The sequence below is a fragment of the Rousettus aegyptiacus genome, unplaced genomic scaffold (assembly GCF_014176215.1).
Source record: "Rousettus aegyptiacus isolate mRouAeg1 unplaced genomic scaffold, mRouAeg1.p scaffold_m13_p_15, whole genome shotgun sequence".
In the NCBI taxonomy this organism is placed as follows: Eukaryota; Metazoa; Chordata; class Mammalia; order Chiroptera; family Pteropodidae; genus Rousettus; species Rousettus aegyptiacus.
This window is the reverse complement of record NW_023416290.1, coordinates 31,202,197-31,219,562: the sequence shown is the minus strand read 5'-3', so window position 1 is coordinate 31,219,562 and position 17,366 is coordinate 31,202,197. Positions and strand designations below refer to the sequence as shown.

The following is a 17,366-nucleotide window of genomic DNA, read 5'->3' as shown; positions in this document are numbered from 1 at the left end:
TTTCACCATGTTGCTTAATTTTTAGTAAATCTGATTTTTCAAGTGGAAACTCCATTTCCTTAGCAAGCTATGGCAGAGAGGTAAAGGCGTAAGTTAACTGAGCTGGCTGAAATGGAGAACAGAGAGCCAATCTGTAGCTCTGTGCTGAATAAGTATGAAGCAGGTTGCGAGGGGTACGAATACCCACTAATACTCAGCTTAGCACGCACTGCACTAACCAAATGTATACAGCCTGTCCATTCCAGAGAAAAATCGATTTCTCCTCATTGAATGCCAAATGAAGGCTGTGGAAGTCAGATACTGATCAACAATTTAAAGAGACCAAATTCAAAAATGACACAGCCTTTTGAAACACGAACACCTGAGTCAGCTGAGGATATTTCTACTGGGTGACTGATGTTTGTGTGTCAGTTGGAGTGCTCTGGTGTAGTCTCCCTATCCCCAAACATTCTGATAACATAAGATCTGAGCAACATAAGTCCACTAGTTAGAGTAAAATTGCTTCAGGTTGAAAGCCTTCAATAGCTTCTCTGAGTTATTAGCAGGCTCAAACTCGCACCTGCCAATATAGCTTTTGATTACAAAACACAACAGTTGGGCAGTGCAGGTAACAATAATTATCTTCGTAATTAGATTCTGTCATGCGTTGTATGCTCAGGGCCTTGGGTTTGTGGAAACAGAAGACACACTTGGAGTATCTTTAGAGCACTCAGCCTCTTCCAGTGAGCAGGTTGCTAATAAGCTCTTCCTGAAACAATGAAAAAGCAGATTGCCTCTCCTTTCATAACTCCTTCCTCTCCTTTCTGGTTCAGCAATTTCAGTTGTGTTGCAGAATAGAAAAGAGGGAGAAAGCTGTAAACAAGGATGGGGGATGGAAACTGCCCAGGAAGAAATCCAATTTTTGTCTTGTGCTCTGCATTTCAAAATGGAAATGCTACACTAATTAAATTGCCCATTAAGCAAACAATACAGGGAAACAAGATGGTGTTCAGGGGTCTGGGAGGGAGGAGAAGAGGCAGGTCATAGAGAGGAAACAAGATGAAGGCATTGTTTTCGAAGGAGAGATGGCAAATGTTCAACCAGGGAAAAGACAATGCCTACACACATTTCACTGAAGAATAAAGGAGTACATCATTTCAGTACTGACAACTGGCAATAATGTCTCTATTGCAGCCACACAAAGATCTGCTGGTGTCTAACAAGGCAGAGGAGAGTCTAGGTGATGGTGTAACTTCCATGCAGTGATTTGATGCATCGAGGAGAAGTGCGACTAGATACTTGATTTATTGACTTGATGTGAAGAAATAAAATCAGATCTGTGAATATGGTTACCTAGTAGTAAGAACAGGGGCACAGAGGAGGGAGAAGAAACACTGAATGCCTACTGTGTGCCAGGTACTTCTACATATGTTGTCTCATTTAATGCCTAAAACACACTAGTGTAGTGGGTATTATCAGGCTTCATTTATTAATGAGGAAAAAGGCTCGAGAAGATTTAAATAGCCCAAGTTCATAAAGCCACTCACCAGTAGAGCCAAAATTTGAGGGCAACTCCCATATGGCTTCCACCCTGCCATGCTGCCTTAGGAAAACACAGTCTAGTCTTGGTACCTTTCAGAAAGGAAACCAACACCTATGGATCACCGACCATGTGCCAGCTACTCTGAAACAGACTCTCATGTTCTTCATCTCCTATAATTTCAGCCCTCCCAACATGCAGACAATTTGACATACAAACAGCATGGGACCCCTTCAAAAGCCAATTCAAATCTCCACCACTGCAATTACATGAATCTGGTTCCTGGGGATGGGAGTATTATGAAATCCCCAGCATTTGGCACTTCTCCTGAAAGGGGAAATCTCATTAGAAAACCAGAGGAAAGGATCTGGAAGCAAACAGTGTGGAAACCCAAAAAGGATATCTCAGCTGTGCATGCACTGCCTTCATGATGACACTCTTGCTGCCCCCGCTGAAGCCAAGCAGTGCAAGCATTAAGTGTTTCTGCAGACAGAATGGGCCCAGCTCTAGAGAACAGGTCTGATTTTCAACAATTACAAAACAATGGCACAGGAATGTATTTTTCCAGTATCTTTAGCAGCCTGAGTAAGAAGTCACTAGTATGTTATTTTCCTGGAACTCTCAGCTTCAGTTGATGATCATAGCTAACATTTATTAAGCACTTGCCTATTATGTGTCAGGCACTGTTCTATGTACTTTATATGTCTTATTAAATTGCGGGAGTATCTAGAGGTGAGTGTGAGAAATGAGGTAACTACTTCAGGTGGAGAAATGAGGCAACTTGTCAAAGGCCACTCCCAGCTGGGAATGGACTGTTCCAGGACCTGCTTCTATTACATGGAACTGGATTCACTAACCCTTTTGTAAACTGGGGATTCAGCCCACCATCAGAGAATTTTTTTGTTAGCAAGCAAATACAGTGCCTATATTCTCTCATCTGATTTTGTTGTATTTCCTAGAATTGATTCTCACTACACACTTCATTTATTTACTTCCCTACCTTATTCTAAAATACATTAAAGCCCTGTTTATGTTTCTCCCATCTTAAAACAAAACAAAACAAAAAAAAAACAAAAAAAAAACTTCTTTTACCCTATACTCCTCTCTAGCTACTACTCTCTCTCCTTCCTTTGGAGTCAAACCTCCTGAGTGAGTTTCCTTTCTTGACATTTTTATTTTCTCACTTTCCACTCAGTTTTCAATCTACTACACCCCCACGATTCCCCTGAAATTGCACTTGGCAACCTCATCTTTCTGGTTGTAAAAGCTAATGGGTATAGAGTATTGTTCTAGGACATTGGACCTGGTTGACCATCTGTCCTTGAAAAACTTCCCTCGGCATTGGTCAGGGTGATGCCACTCTCTTGGCTCGCCTCACCTCCTGGCTGCCCCTTTTCAGTCCTTTCTATGTGTCTCTTAGTGTCCTCAGCTCTCCTCTTCCAGGCTGTCTAACCCACTTTCGTGACAGCAGGACCACTGAATTCTGATGACTTACAACCCCTATAGCCAGGTCCTCTTCTGAGGTCCAGATACATATCAAACTACCTAAAGGATGTCTTGCCTCTGCCCCCTAATCTGAAACTCCTGCATTCCCCGCTTCTGTGAATATATTGCCATAAGCCACGCCTGTAACCTGGCCTCATCCTTTACCCTTCCATCTCCCTCAGCTCTCACGTCTCATCACCAGGCCATAACATCATCGGTTAATCCATCTTCTCCATTCACCCTGCCACGTCCCTTGCTGAGGGCGTCATCATCCCTTGTCTGGTCTTCCTGTCTGTTCCAGCTTTGCCCTTCTAATCCATGCTATCAAAGTTACTGCCAGAGTGACCTTTCTAGACACAAAAGCGGTTCTCTCACTCCCCTACCTAAGCCTTAGAATGGCTTTCCTTTAGAATGGCTTTTCCAGAAGTTTCTACTGCTAATCAGAAGTTACATGAAAGGCCTGTTATGATAATGCCCGTGCTCATCTTTTAGCTTCATTTTTCATCACTCTCTTGCATTCTGGTTTCCAAACATACATTTTTTTTTTCAGTTCCTTATCGTGCCACACTCTCAGTTCCTGGGTGTTCCCACACATGTGAGAAGTATCCCGCCCCCATCTTCATGTCTTTCAACTGCTTCTGGGTAACTCTTAGTAGTTAAATGCCACCTCTTCTTTAAAGCCTACACAGACCACCTGAGACTGGACTCAGGGCTCCTTCCATGTGTCCCTACATCTCCCTGTACTTTTAATAAGGACAGTCAGGACACTACTCTGTGGTTGTCTCTTTGTATATCTGTATCTCCTGGGAAATACAAGCTACAAAAGTAAGTGCAATTTTCACCTTGACTATTACTGGATTTCTAACTCCTATATAATTCCTAGTGAAATTTTTTTTAAATTAAAAAACGTGTTCAATAGTTTTGAATGAATAAACATATTTTTCAGGGACTAGGAAGTGAGGAGAAATGGAGTGCCATAACCAGGTAAAGAGATGAGCAAATGGGCAAATAAGGAAGCATGGGGAAGGTAACGTTCCTCTGTACTCCACTCATTTTCCAGTATTAAAGATGAAGGATTTTTCTGCAGTCCAGTGTAGACAATCCTTATTTCCAGGCTGTCTTCAGAAAGACATCTGGGATAACTAACTGCCTACAGCATATAAGGAAAAAGCAAGGTGCTGGTTTGTTTTGAGAGAGAGTGAGAGAGAACAGAGCAAAGAAAACTTGAAGGGTTGTTAGGCCCCCTCTCTTGTCTTGTTCAGGATATTTGCCAAATTTAAGCCAACTATTTCCATGTCTCCCTTGGAAAATGAGCAGCCTGTACTGACAGCATGAGGCAGAGCCATATTACTCAGTGCCTTCCCACACATCCAGAGGACTGAATGCTTTACCATGAGCCCTTAAATGCTGCTCAGGCTCTCTACTGGCTGCTGAGTGATGAAACATGGTCTGAAGCAATTTATTGCTTCAAGCTGATGGTAGGAGGCAGACAGTGCTGGTTAGAAGTAGAGTGGCTTTTTGAGTAAGGAATATCAAAAGAGAGATTCTGCATAGCAGCCGGCCTTCTGGAACATGGCCACTAGTCATTTAGAGAGCTCACTTCTGCCCTGGGATGCCCCTATTACTCTAGAAGCCTTGGAAGCTAGGATGAGGCCATCATCTTATCCTGGGAAAGTTAAAATTATTCTTAGGAGCGAAGAGTTACTGAAGGATGAAGCAGCTGGGAAACTTCATAGAGATGTTGGCATTTGTGCAAGGATCTTAAAGACCTAGTTTCTAAGAAGGGAAAAGGAAAGGCATTCCAAATAAGTGTCTTCCTTATACTGTAAGAAAGGCACAGAGGAGAATATAAACAGGGTGTGCCCAGGGAATAACGATTAGACTAGCTGGGCTGGAGAGGTGTGCTCCCATCAGAGAATATAAGAAGTTAAGAGAGGGCAAAAATACCCTGCAGTGTTCTACAGGTAAGATCAATGGCTCATTTGCCCAGCTTCAAAAGGCTGCAAATAGCTATTTTTTTTATGTTGGAAAAGAAATCCAATAATTGGTATCACTTGCCGCTATGAATCTGGTAAAAAGCCTTTCCAGAAGACTGTAACAAATGGCCATTGGAGTCCTACATTTAGGCTGCAGTTTTATAATACACTGCCAAAAGAACTGGATCATATTGATTTTGTTGGGCCACTGGGCTGTCTGCACAGGATTTCCAGAGTCTCTGGGTCCTTCACTGGGTTCCCTTTTTTTCTGCTTTGTACAGATTTAGAGAGAGCCAGCTCTAAGGAAGGCTATATTATGGGTTTACAGAGATGACTGAGGCACAGCTGCAGTCTTGGTCGAGTGAAGATAAAATGCTCTAATAATGCAGGGCAACATGGCAACAAAAATATGAATGAGGACATAAAAGTAAGAACACAAATGGATGTGGAACAACTAGAACTCTCATGCACTACTGGTGGGAATGTAAAGTCAGTTGAAAACCGGTACGGCCGTTTCTTACAAAGTTAAACATACATCTACCCTATGACTGAGCAAATCCTCTCCTAGATGTTTCCCCATGAAAAACAAACAAACAAACAAACAAACAAACATATATCCACAAAAACTTGAATAAGAATGTTCATAGTAGCTTTATGCATAAATGTAAAAATTAAAAGAAAACTAAATGTATATTTAACAGAAAAATGGATAAAGAAATTGTGGCATATTCATATAATGGAATGCACTCAGCAATAAAAAAGAACTACAGACAAATGCAACAACATGAATGAATCTCGAAAATAGTGTGTAGTGCTAAAGAAATATGACACAATACTCTGTGTTATTTCATCTATATGAAGTTCAAGCATAGGCAAAACTAACCTCTGGGGATCAGAATAGAAGTTATCTCTGGAGATGGGGGTGAGTTTGAGGGTCAACTGGTGGTTACAGGTATACATGATAATCAAAATTTATCAACTGGTTGTATTTTACTGTATGTCAATTATATCTCAGTAAAAATTTTTTAAAAAATTAGGAATTGGGTAAAGGACAGCATAGTTTTATAGAAATGCTGTCTTGAGCAAGCTCCACAGAGTGACCCTCAAAGAATGACTGGGAGAAAGGCAAACCAGAAGAATAAAACAGGGAGGTAAAAGGTAGGGGTTGGGAAAGTGTATTGTGGATCTCAGAAAGGGTTATTTTGGGCATGGGAGTTTAGGCCAGAAAGGTAGTTGAGGTAATAACAGTGGATGGGGTGGGTGGGAGGAACAGAAAACACTGACTATATACCTCATAAGAGTCACCAAGAAAGAGAAGGAAAACAAAAATAATTTAAAGGAATTTAAAAGTCTAGAGCATTTTCTTTTTATTTGTAGTATGTTTGTAGGTCAAAAGGCAGAAGGTTAGAAATATAAGAGAGAAGATCATTCACAGATGAAGGTTCTGGCAGACATGGGTGATTCCCCCTCAGAAATAGGGGGGAACAACCCATTTCCTCTTTGTGAGAAGAAAGGTGGAGAACTGAGTGAAATTGTGAATGGTGGGGGAAAAGAAAATCATGAGGGCTCATGATGGATGTGCTCTAACATCTCAATATTCTGGGAAGAAAGAGACTTTCAGTGAAAGTGACAAAGAAGTCAGGCTGCAGCTTGAGAAGCATGAAAAAGTTTCTGAACAGGGTGCTATAGAGAATTTGAAAGAGAGTTTTCCTGAGATGAATGGAAAAATTATGAGAGTTATATGGTATTGATTAATAAAGAAAATTATTGCCTAAGCTGGGGGGACTGGAAGGCCATGGAGAAAGGCTAATTGAGAACATACTTGAAATGGATCATGGCTAGATAGAGGTATGAAATAGGGCAGGGCTGATTACTAAAGGGCCAAAAGTCTGGGAGTCAGGAAGAAGAGGAGTGGGTTCACGAGCCATAAGAAATTTGATAAATTTAAGCTTATTCAGTGTTGATCAGTGAAGGTGGTTTTATGGATCAAGATGTTTGGAGAAGCATAGTTCTGAATGATGAGTTCCAAGGTATGCTGATGGATGGGCTGAATGGCGATGACAGTCAGCATTGGAAGCTGGAGTCACTAAGAATGATGGCAGAAAATGTGTAGTGAGAGAGGCTGAGCCAAAGGCTGAAGTCTTTGAGAAAATTTGGTGGAATGTTCCCACCTATAAGTTTCACTCTCTCCCTAGGTAAACGGAAAGTTGACCCGAGCTTTGGTTACGACGTATTATTTTAAATACTATGTTATATGGTATATTTAACTCCTTTTATTCTATAAATTTGAAAATGCTTCAGGGTAGGTTTTAAAGTTGATCTTAAGTCTCTATGAATAACACAAAAGAAGATTTTATTCTTATTTTACAAATGAGGAGCCTTACTTTAGTTCCTCATTCTACCACCCTTCCCAAAGGCTTCCTTCCAATCGAGTAGCATTTGGCTGCACAGAAGTAATTGCTGAAATTATTTACTTTTCATAAAGTGATTGCATTAGACAAAGGGCACAAAATGTCATAGGTGTCAGGATCTGAAAAGAAGTCACATGGTTGACACTTCAAAAATAAAGTTTATGAAAAGTAAGGAGTTGATTTGTTTTTACTCATTTTCTAGTTCTTTTGTTGATTTCTTTATTGAAATAATAACTTTAAGACTTTAAAATCGGAATTCCTATTTAAGGACTCCCAGACTACTATATCAAGAAACATATTCAAACAGCCAGTGGGAGTTTTTGACATTATGAGTTAGAAGGAAATGGCAACAGAACTGTTTCTACCACTTACTGATTGTATACTATTGACAAACTATTGCCTCTCTGTGCCTCAATTTCTTCATGGAGAAATTGTTCAAGTGAAAGAGCCATATAATGTGGTATATAACTATTGAGTATACTTTAAAAACAGTGCATCATCAGCGAGTCCTTAAGTAGAAATTAAATTAACCAAAATAAGTAAATCCTGGCCTGAAACAGCACTCTGGCAAGGCGTTTACAGTCAAGGATCCTTTGAAAATGAGTACTGATTAATGAGATGAGAAATTCCACCCCCCGCACCCCCCACCACATCTTCCTCACTGGCATCAGCACCCACACATTCTGCCTTTCCTCTTGTTACTGTAGAAATTATCTGCTTAGCTAACATGCTCCCCTCCTTTGAGTCTAATTAAATCTCACCTCTCAGAAACAGCTACCCTGACCACCTTGTTAATTCTACAACCTCTCTCCATCCACTGCCAGCACTTCCAGTTCCCCTTACACTTCTCTACTTTTCTCTTCTCCATGACATTACCTACTAACACTCATCTGTCTTTCCTAAATCATCATCCAATAGAACTTTTTGTGAGGATGGAAATATCCTATATCTGCAGTGTCCAATATGGTAGCCGCCAACCACATGTGGCTATTGAGCACTTCAAATGTGGTTAGTGCAACTGAAGAATTGAATTTTTAATTTAACTTAATTTTAATTAATTTAAATTTACATTTTGACTTAAATAGCCACATGTAGTTAGGGCTACCATATCAGCTAGAATCTGAGTGCCATGAGAGCAGGGAGCTTTGATTCACTTACCAAGGTCTTCTAAGCCTCTGGCAGAGTGCCTGACACACAGTAGCTGCTCAATAAAAATGTGTTATTAAATATGCCATCAAAGTCCAAGGCCAGCTTTTCCAAGGCCTTGCAATCTATCAGTGGAAGAGACAGAGGCGGGACCCAGGAACTCATCACTTAGGAAACACACCTCTTTCCCAGCAAATCATGGATAGACAGATTAATAGATAACAGATCCAGAAGTCTAGTCAGATGCTTTCTGGCAGGCATGTTCTATAAGTAAGCACAATGCCCGGTCCTTGGTTTTCCTGTCAAACACATATTTCACAAACACAAATTAAGGAAACAAACAATCTCTCCCACACAGAATCCAAATCTCCCCATCCCTGCCACTATGTAACTCGCTATGTTCATTTGTGGAATTCAGAGAAGACACTCTTCATAGTCATGGTCTTGCAGAGGGAGGTTAATATAAATCTATAAAGTATCACACCATCCCAGTGGTGTGGAAGAGGAGGGCACATTTTAGCATTCACTGACCAAAGGGTTGAGGTCACAGAATACAATGTTTTTGCTACTGTATCCTGGAAACCAAGCAGAATTACAAAATAGCCATGCAAATTTATGTCATTTTAGCAGAATGAAAGTACTATATGGGAAATTAAATAACTATAGGTCGAGTGATATTTGAAAAGTTATTTTAGAGATGAAATATAAAATCAATCTAATGATACCAAATTAAGAGTTTTAAATTGTCTTCTTCAAAAATCTCAGCTTGAAGATCCATAAGAGCAATGTTTTCGGTTGTACTAAGGTATTGGAGAAGCTACAAGTGCTTTACTGTACTGTAGTGACACTAAGGATTAGGCAGTATTCTGCTTGTATTATCTGATTAGTCCTTTAGGTTCTTCGTAAAAGTTACCAGACTGTTCTATCTATAATTTACTTAAAAAACTTCAGCATATATTTGTGCACCGGTGTTCTTGGTGGCATTATTCATAGTAGCCATAAGGTTTAATCAACTTAAATTTCCATTGATGGATAAACAAAACATGTTTTACACATACAATGGAATATTATTAAGGCTTAAAAAGAAATGAAATTCTACCACATGCTGCAACGTGAACTTTAGAGACATTATGCGAAGTAAAATAAGCAAGACACTAAAGTAAAAATATTGTATAATTCTACTTACATAAGGGACTTAGGGTAGTCGAATTCATAGAAACAAAAAGTAGAAGGGTCATTTTCAAGGACTGGGTAGAGAGGAGAATGGGGAGTTATTATTATTGTTTTATGGGTACAGAATTCAGAGTTTCAGTTTGGGAAGATAAAAAAGTTCGAGAGATGGATGGTGGTAATGGACAGCAATGTAAATGTACTAAATGCCACAGGACAGTACACTTAAAAATGGTTAGAAGGGTAAGTTTTATGTTATGTATGCTGTACTACAAAAAGAAATACATCAGCGTGTGTGGTGTGATACTATGTGGCTGTTATTTGGGTTAAGCTGTAACTCGGGTGCTGTCTGCCTGCTAATCGAGAAAGCACAATACAGGGGTGGTCTTTCTAATTCGCTATCACGGGTTTCTGTTTTCTGCGTCTCAATTCACGAGTTATGCTTTGCTAATTAACATACTGAAAATCAGAATTTTTTTAATTGTTAAAAGTCTGTTTTGCAACATGGTGAATGTTAGAAATGGGTTCTCATTAGTGGAATTAAAAGTATTCATTATATTTATATGTGGATTGACAGAAATATTTTAGAGATACTCCCCATGCTTGTTACACAAGGGCATAAGAATCCAATTAATACTAAAGCTGTTAACTTCATTCATGATGCTAAATCTAGGCTAAATCCCTAAATAGTCCTATGCTCAGCTAGGATCACTAGATGATCCTGGATCTCTGATACTAGAAATAGGGGTGACAAAATCTTGTCCCTGGAATCTCCATGATAGCATTTAATGAATATTTTGTGTAAGATGGAAGAGTTATAGCACCTAAAAATGGAGCTGGAACATGCTCATGTCGATAGAACAGGTCACATGAACTGCATGTGTGTATCTGCTTACTAACATATGTCTACTGAAAGAACGTTTTATATTCAACAGTATTTGCCTGAGACTTTTGTGCATTATAACCTATAGCGAAGTTGTCAGGTAAATAGGAAACCCTTACTTCTAAACTTCTTCATAGGCTATCATGGTTTATCAAAAATAACCTGAGTCACACATGAGCAAATCAGCTCATCAGTTCACAGTAACCAACATAGAGGACAAAGGACATAGGAAACAAAACCACAAAAAATTGGATTATTAGTCATGAGAATATGCAACAAGATGGTTTAGTTTGCTCTCTTCTGATTTTAGAGTTAAAAAATTGGGGGCTCAAAAATGTCAAGTGACCATTCCAAGTATAAATGAATTTCACAAGCAAAACTAAAGAGAAGTCTTTGATATAATTATTTAAGAGCTAACAGTTATTGAGTGATTATGTGCTAGGCATATTACTGGTGCTTTAACATGCAATTGTTAATTTTCACAAAGTCTGTGCAAAGTGAGTACTATTGTCCTCAGTTTTCAGAGGAGGCACTCAAGGTCGGAGAGGTTATGCCAGCAGATGCTGTCAGTCTCCACTCAGAGCCCCATGCCATTCAGTTTCCTCACTGTAAGTGGGTGTCCTACTGCAAACACTGTCCCCTGGAGCAGAACAGGCTATAAGTGCTGGAAATAATGTCCCTGGAATCAGCCCTTGGTGAATAATGCAAGTTTCCTCTCCCCACCAGGCTGGGTACCTGCTAGGTATGTTCAGCACTGTCTCCCAGATCCCAGAGATCACCCAGTGGCCCGCAGGAGTAACCTGCTCAATTATACGCAGGTTATTGGCCTCCTTCCATTCTCTGCCTCATTTCCTCACTATCCATCAGTGCTTCCTGGGATCACCTTTCAAATAAACTTTCTGCCTCAAAACCTTGTTTCAGGGAATGCCTTTAGGGGAATACAAACCAAGGCAATCATGTAATTTTCCCAAGGTAACCCAGTCAGCCACCAAGTTGTGGAGTTGGACTGTGAACTCAGGCCTATCTGAGTTTGAGTATCACATCTTTCTATTCCACATTTTTGAATAGCATCTCCCTTCATAAGTAGAGATAAGACAGAGATGGAAGGAGAGAATGAAAGTTACAGGAAAAAACTCTTGAGTTTTCTAAATGCTTTGTTTGGTTAGCATCTCAAGCTCTTATGTTTTCAGAATTTATATTCACCACTCTGCTTCATAGCAATATGGGACAAATTATCTCAGTGATATTCAATAATCTTAGTCAATGTGGTAGGTTAAATAATGGCTCTCAAAGATATCCACAATCCTAGTCTTCAGAACCTGTGAATGTTACTTTATATGGCAAAGGGGACTTTGCAGATGTGACTAAAGATTTTGAGATGGGGAGATTATTCTGGATTATCTGGGTGGATCCAATGTAAATGGAAGGGTCCTTATAAAAGGAACCTAGAAGGAGCCAGAAAAGAATGCAGCATGATGAGAAAAGCAGAGATTAGATGGATGCACTTTGAAGATGGAGGAAGGGGCTATAAGGAACTAGGAGCTGAAAAAGGCAAGAAAGTGGATTTTCCTCTCAGACTCTCCATAACGAATCATCCCTGCTAAACTTAACCACCTTAATTTCAGTCCAGTGAAACTGATTTCTGACTTGTGATCTCCTGAATTTGCAAAGAAAAATGTTGTTGTTGTTTTAAGTCACTAAACTTGTGGCAATTTGTTACAGGGGCAACAGGAAACTAATACACCAGCTAAGCATTACCGGTTGTAATGACAGACAACATTTATACCGTGCTTACAATGTCTAGGCATAGTGCTGGGCACTTTATTGGACCACCTGGCCTCATCCTCCAGAAACCTTTTTGAGGAACTATTTTTAATTTACTCATTTTACAGATGAAGACATCGAGAGTAAGAGAGATTAAGCTTCGTTAGCTAATACCTGAACTCAGTGCTTTCTGACCCCAAAAACAATGTTTCTAATAAAAACACCAAAATCTAAATCTTTGAAACTGCAAGTAAAGGGGGGTAAGTGAAAGGACACACTGCCAATGTGGTGAAGCAGCCGACCTTCAATTACACACGGAACAGAGAGAAACAGCAACGTGTAAAACACTCCTGTTGAACAAAAACCACTCTGGTCCTCGCCTGATTTTCCAATCACATTGCATGGGGGTAATTTAGTAATGAAGTGTTTTGGTTTCTTAGGTCTCCTTAGCTTCTAGCTTCTATCATAACTGAGCCAACAAGAAATTCACTCAGCAGTTTTCTTGAAATCAGAAGTGGCTTTAAAAATTCAGAAAGAAACATATCCTTTTTCCTTTTTTCCTTTTTAAAACAAACCTAAAATGATGACATGAATTTTTAAAAGGAGCAGAATTTGACTGGTTCACATAGCTAGATCTTGTCTCCCTCACTATACCATATACCATATGCTTGTCCAGAGCAGGAAGGAGGTCTGATATACCTTTTTTTCTCTCTTTAGCACCCAACATAAGGTGACCTATCAGTAAATAGAATGAGAGAGAGAGGAGAGGAGAGGAGAGGAGAGGAGAGGAGAGGAGAGGAGAGGAGAGGAGAGGAGAGGAGAGGAGAGGAAAGAGAGGAGAGAGATCACCAGTCAAATGAATCAATAATGAACGGCCAAATAAATGAAGAAAGTATATTTAGGAAGGGAAGTTGATACATTACTTTCATATAAGTCCTGCATCTGTGTATTTGAATCATACGCCCTTACATATTGCAGGCCATTAACAGTGATAAGGGGGTTTCTTTGTTTGAAATTTTTAGAGCCATCCTTTACTCTAGGATAGTAGGCATATTTTATTTTGCCTGTGCCAACTTTGCCCTACTGGTACTGGCTTCTAGAACTCTATACAGCAAAAAGAATGACTGGCTAAATGAAGGCTAAGCTGGAAAGAATGTGTGATTGGTTAATACTTTGTGCTCAAAATAGAGGTGTTGGTAGGTGTTGGTAGGAGTTGGTAGGAGTGCTGTGCATTTGCTGAAACCATCTATATAATCTGATCAAGTGTGGGCAGAACATACTGTCCAAACTTGTCTTAAGACAATGCCATAATCTCTGAAACTATCTCTATCCTATGAATATGCAGTTTCTACTTCTGCTTCTTCAATAGCTTCAACTGACAACCAGCAAATCTTACTTTTTGCTTCTAGGCATACTCAGAAACAATGACTAATTTGAGAATATATTTGAAAAGAAGTTTAAATCAATGTTTGTCAAGTTCTCTGAAGATAAGGAATGTTATACGTGCCAAGAATCATTAACAACAGTAAAGCTTTGTCTAACATTCTTTAACAATACAAGCATGGTTGGGTATTATTCTAATCAAGTTTCTTCCCTGACTTAGTGAATGAATGGATCTTTACTTCCCACATTATAACTCTGTGAAATGCATGTATATACAATTCATAATAATTTAAATTAATTACACAAGTTTAACTTTGAAATCATTTCTAAAACTTATTTAAGAATCTTAAAATAATTTTCTTACTTGTCTTGTTTTGAAATTATTCAATAAGCAATCATTAGATTTCATCTTTTTAACTATTTCTTCCAAGACACACATCCTGGGGCCATTCTATGAACCATTTTTCCACTCTTAAGAAAACCACTAGAATCAAAAGGCTACCTGGAACATTGTTTTCACCAACAATATTAATAATAACGCTATCTTCTAAGTAGCTAAACTTTACAACTTTTTCAGCGATCATATCATCTTGATTTTTATTTAATATATGTCCTGTAGTATTATTCCCAAATAATAGATATTAAATGAAGCTAAATAATGCCACCGAGTAAATGGCAGAACTAGAACACAAACCCAGATGGCATGACTAAGCACATACTCCCATGCCTGACCGGCCTAGTCTATTACATCCCCATGTGATTCCTCTCACTTGAGTGAATTTCCTTTCGCCGCTGCATCATTGTAATTCCCTCCTCTATTATTTCTCTTTTTCTCTCCTTGTCTGGTCTGCCCACCCCTCTCTCCTCCACTTATTTGAAGTCTGTAACTCTTCATGGCTCTGCTCAACTCTACCATCTTCATACATCTTCATTTTTCTTTCTTTTTTATATAAAAAGAATAAAGATCTTTATTAAGCACTGTAAGTTGCATTCAACAGCCTTCAATACACCAAAGCAAACTCATCTACAGTTGGTCAAAAAGCAGTTTAGCTTTGCACAATCCCTGAGTTAGGGGGAAACTTCCTTCAACTCACAGTAAGATCCTACTCAGGCTTGTGGGCAAGGACTGGAAAATCACATCTCATTTCTAATCACTAATGTGTGAGGAAGAGCAGCAGGAGAATTATATGAAAATGGATAAGTGCTTCTGATTTCAAAGTATGTTGTTTGGAAACATTAAAAAAACCATGAAAATGATATAAATACACCTGCTTCTATGAAATTCTTGACGGGAAAGTTCTCAAGAACAGGGAATTTGTTTCTTGCTACAGAAGGGGAGTTTTTTTTTTTTTTAAGATCAAAGAGACTTTTTCCCACAGAATTTCATATTTTGCTAATATGAAGGCATAAAACAGCAGCAAAGAATAATAATACATATGACAGTGAACACACCAGGGTAATGCTGATATTTGGAACAGCTAGATTATTTTGGGACAGGGGGGTTTAGAATAAATGGAACGGGTCAATAATCACAAAATTTTAAGGTTAGAGCAAGATCAATGATGAAACAGAGTTAACATCTTTTATAGGACTACTGCTGAACATTAACATTTTTGTTTGGCAAATGTACTGGTAAGAATGGAAGAAAGGACAAATACATGCATAATATTAACTACACATTTAAAAAATTATGAACCATGCAGAAGTTTAGCTCAAGGAGTAGCACTAATGGACTACATCCGATTCAAAACCACACAGCTCATTGATCACAGATGTATGGTATCAAGTCACAAAAAGTTGCAGAACTCATTGTGTTGATTTTGAAAGGTCATTTGCATCTTCTATGATTTCAACTTTATCTCCACTTAACTTGCTTATAAAGTATGTATGATGTACTGCATATTTAAAATGAGCAGAATGGCAATATTGCTCTATAATTTTTTAGTTTTGATAGTTGCATTTTTTCTTTTAACAGAAAAAGAATCACGTTAACAGTGATGAAATTTAAATGAGAAAGAAAAACTGTGCTTGTACCTTATTTCTTTCATAATCATAAAATCAAAGCCTTAAATAAAGCTTTTTTGTGTGTGTGAACAGTAATGCAAAATCAAAGATAATGGCATATATATGGTGCCAAATGCTAAAAATGATATTTTAAGATACTATATACTTAAAGACTGCCAAAATATGTTCAAGAAACACAACTATAGGCTTTTGTCATAACCAGTTTAAACTGTGTGTACTTCATTTTGTGTGGAGGTCAAACACTCTTCATTTTCTTTTTCTCTGTTTTATTATAGCATTTTGACTACGATTGGTTAAAGCTAAAAACGTGTTGTTTAAATCTCTGATATCAAAGAGGGATCTGAATTTCCAAAGTCCTCATTTTTCTCTTATGAAAAGGAAAAAAATGTACATAGCTGTAGGACTTCTCTCCAGATATTACTAAATCCTTATCCTTCCAACCTCTTTCACTCTCTCTATAAAATAAGTTTATTCTTCCTGTTTTAAGATAGCTGCCTCCACAGCATCAGCTCCCCGGCAAGCACTGACTGTGCTTGGTGCATTTAAGTGAGGATTGGTGTTGCACATCTTAGAGGCACTTTATAAGTGGCTGAGGCCCTGGCGTTGCCCACACTCCCCTCCATCTGGGAAGCTGGCTTATCCTCAGCCATTGTTCCATTTTCAGCCAGGGACCTGTCTGAAGACAGGGCTGAGGGCTTAGATTCCTAGGATCTTGATTTCAGTTCTTTGGCCACTTCCTCTGCTGAAGCAGCAAAAGGAGGCTAGCCCCAAATCGCACCCCAGTGTTTGTAACCTCTGCCATAGCACCTTCAACCTCTTCCAAATGATCCGATCACCAGGTGGAAATAACTCCTCTCTGACGCCCTCTTGCTGGTCCTTCGACAGAGACAGCCTGTAGGGGAAAAGCCGTCAGCTTCCACTGCCCCTCTGCACCCAGCCCAGGGGCCAACCATGGTGCTGGTTATTTGTAGTTTCCCTCCCTGAGAAGGTACAGGTTGTATTCTGCCCTGTGACCTGCTAGTCCTGCTGCTGTCAGTGCTTGAGAAGACTCCACAGTATCCTGATGTCGCCATGTGGAAGGCACGTGGAAAATGTCTGTTGCTAGTTTCCCCAAAAGGGCCTCCAAAGCCACAGACCCCTGAAAAGCCTCGCCCCAGGCCCTGAGCTGGAGTGGGGAGAGGTAGAATATTCTTGAGGTGTCCAGTACACAGAGGCCAGATAGAAAGGTCAGTGGGAAGAAGAGCAGGAGGCTCTGCCAGGAGAAGTTCAGCAGCGCTTCCAGGATGCTCTGAAGCATCTTTTCAGCCTTGGTAGCTTGCTCGGCCTGACCATCACTGAAGGCCATGAGTGGGGTCTTTTCCTCACTTGCTTTGAGGAATTTGGATTAGAAGAGCTTCTCATCCAAAATATTCAGGGACAGCAGTGTTCCCAGGGCACAGGCTAGCCACACACTTCATTTGAAAATAGGGCCATGCCTACACCACTCATGAAGAGAGCTGACAGCTGAATGCCTCTAGATCAGTGGTTCCCAACATTTTTGGCGCCAAGGACTGGTGCTCCTATGAGAATCTTAATGTCCGATGATCTGAGGCAGAGCTAAGGCA

General features: G+C 39.5%; 1 protein-coding gene and 1 pseudogene across 1 annotated transcript in view; both read right to left on the bottom strand.

Annotated features, from left to right (window-relative positions):
• Positions 1-17,366, bottom strand: part of CPQ (carboxypeptidase Q) — a 433,138-nt gene that overhangs the window by 26,616 nt on the left and 389,156 nt on the right. The gene's annotated exons all lie outside the window — the stretch shown is intronic.
• Positions 9,897-17,364, bottom strand: LOC107505386 (annotated as a pseudogene).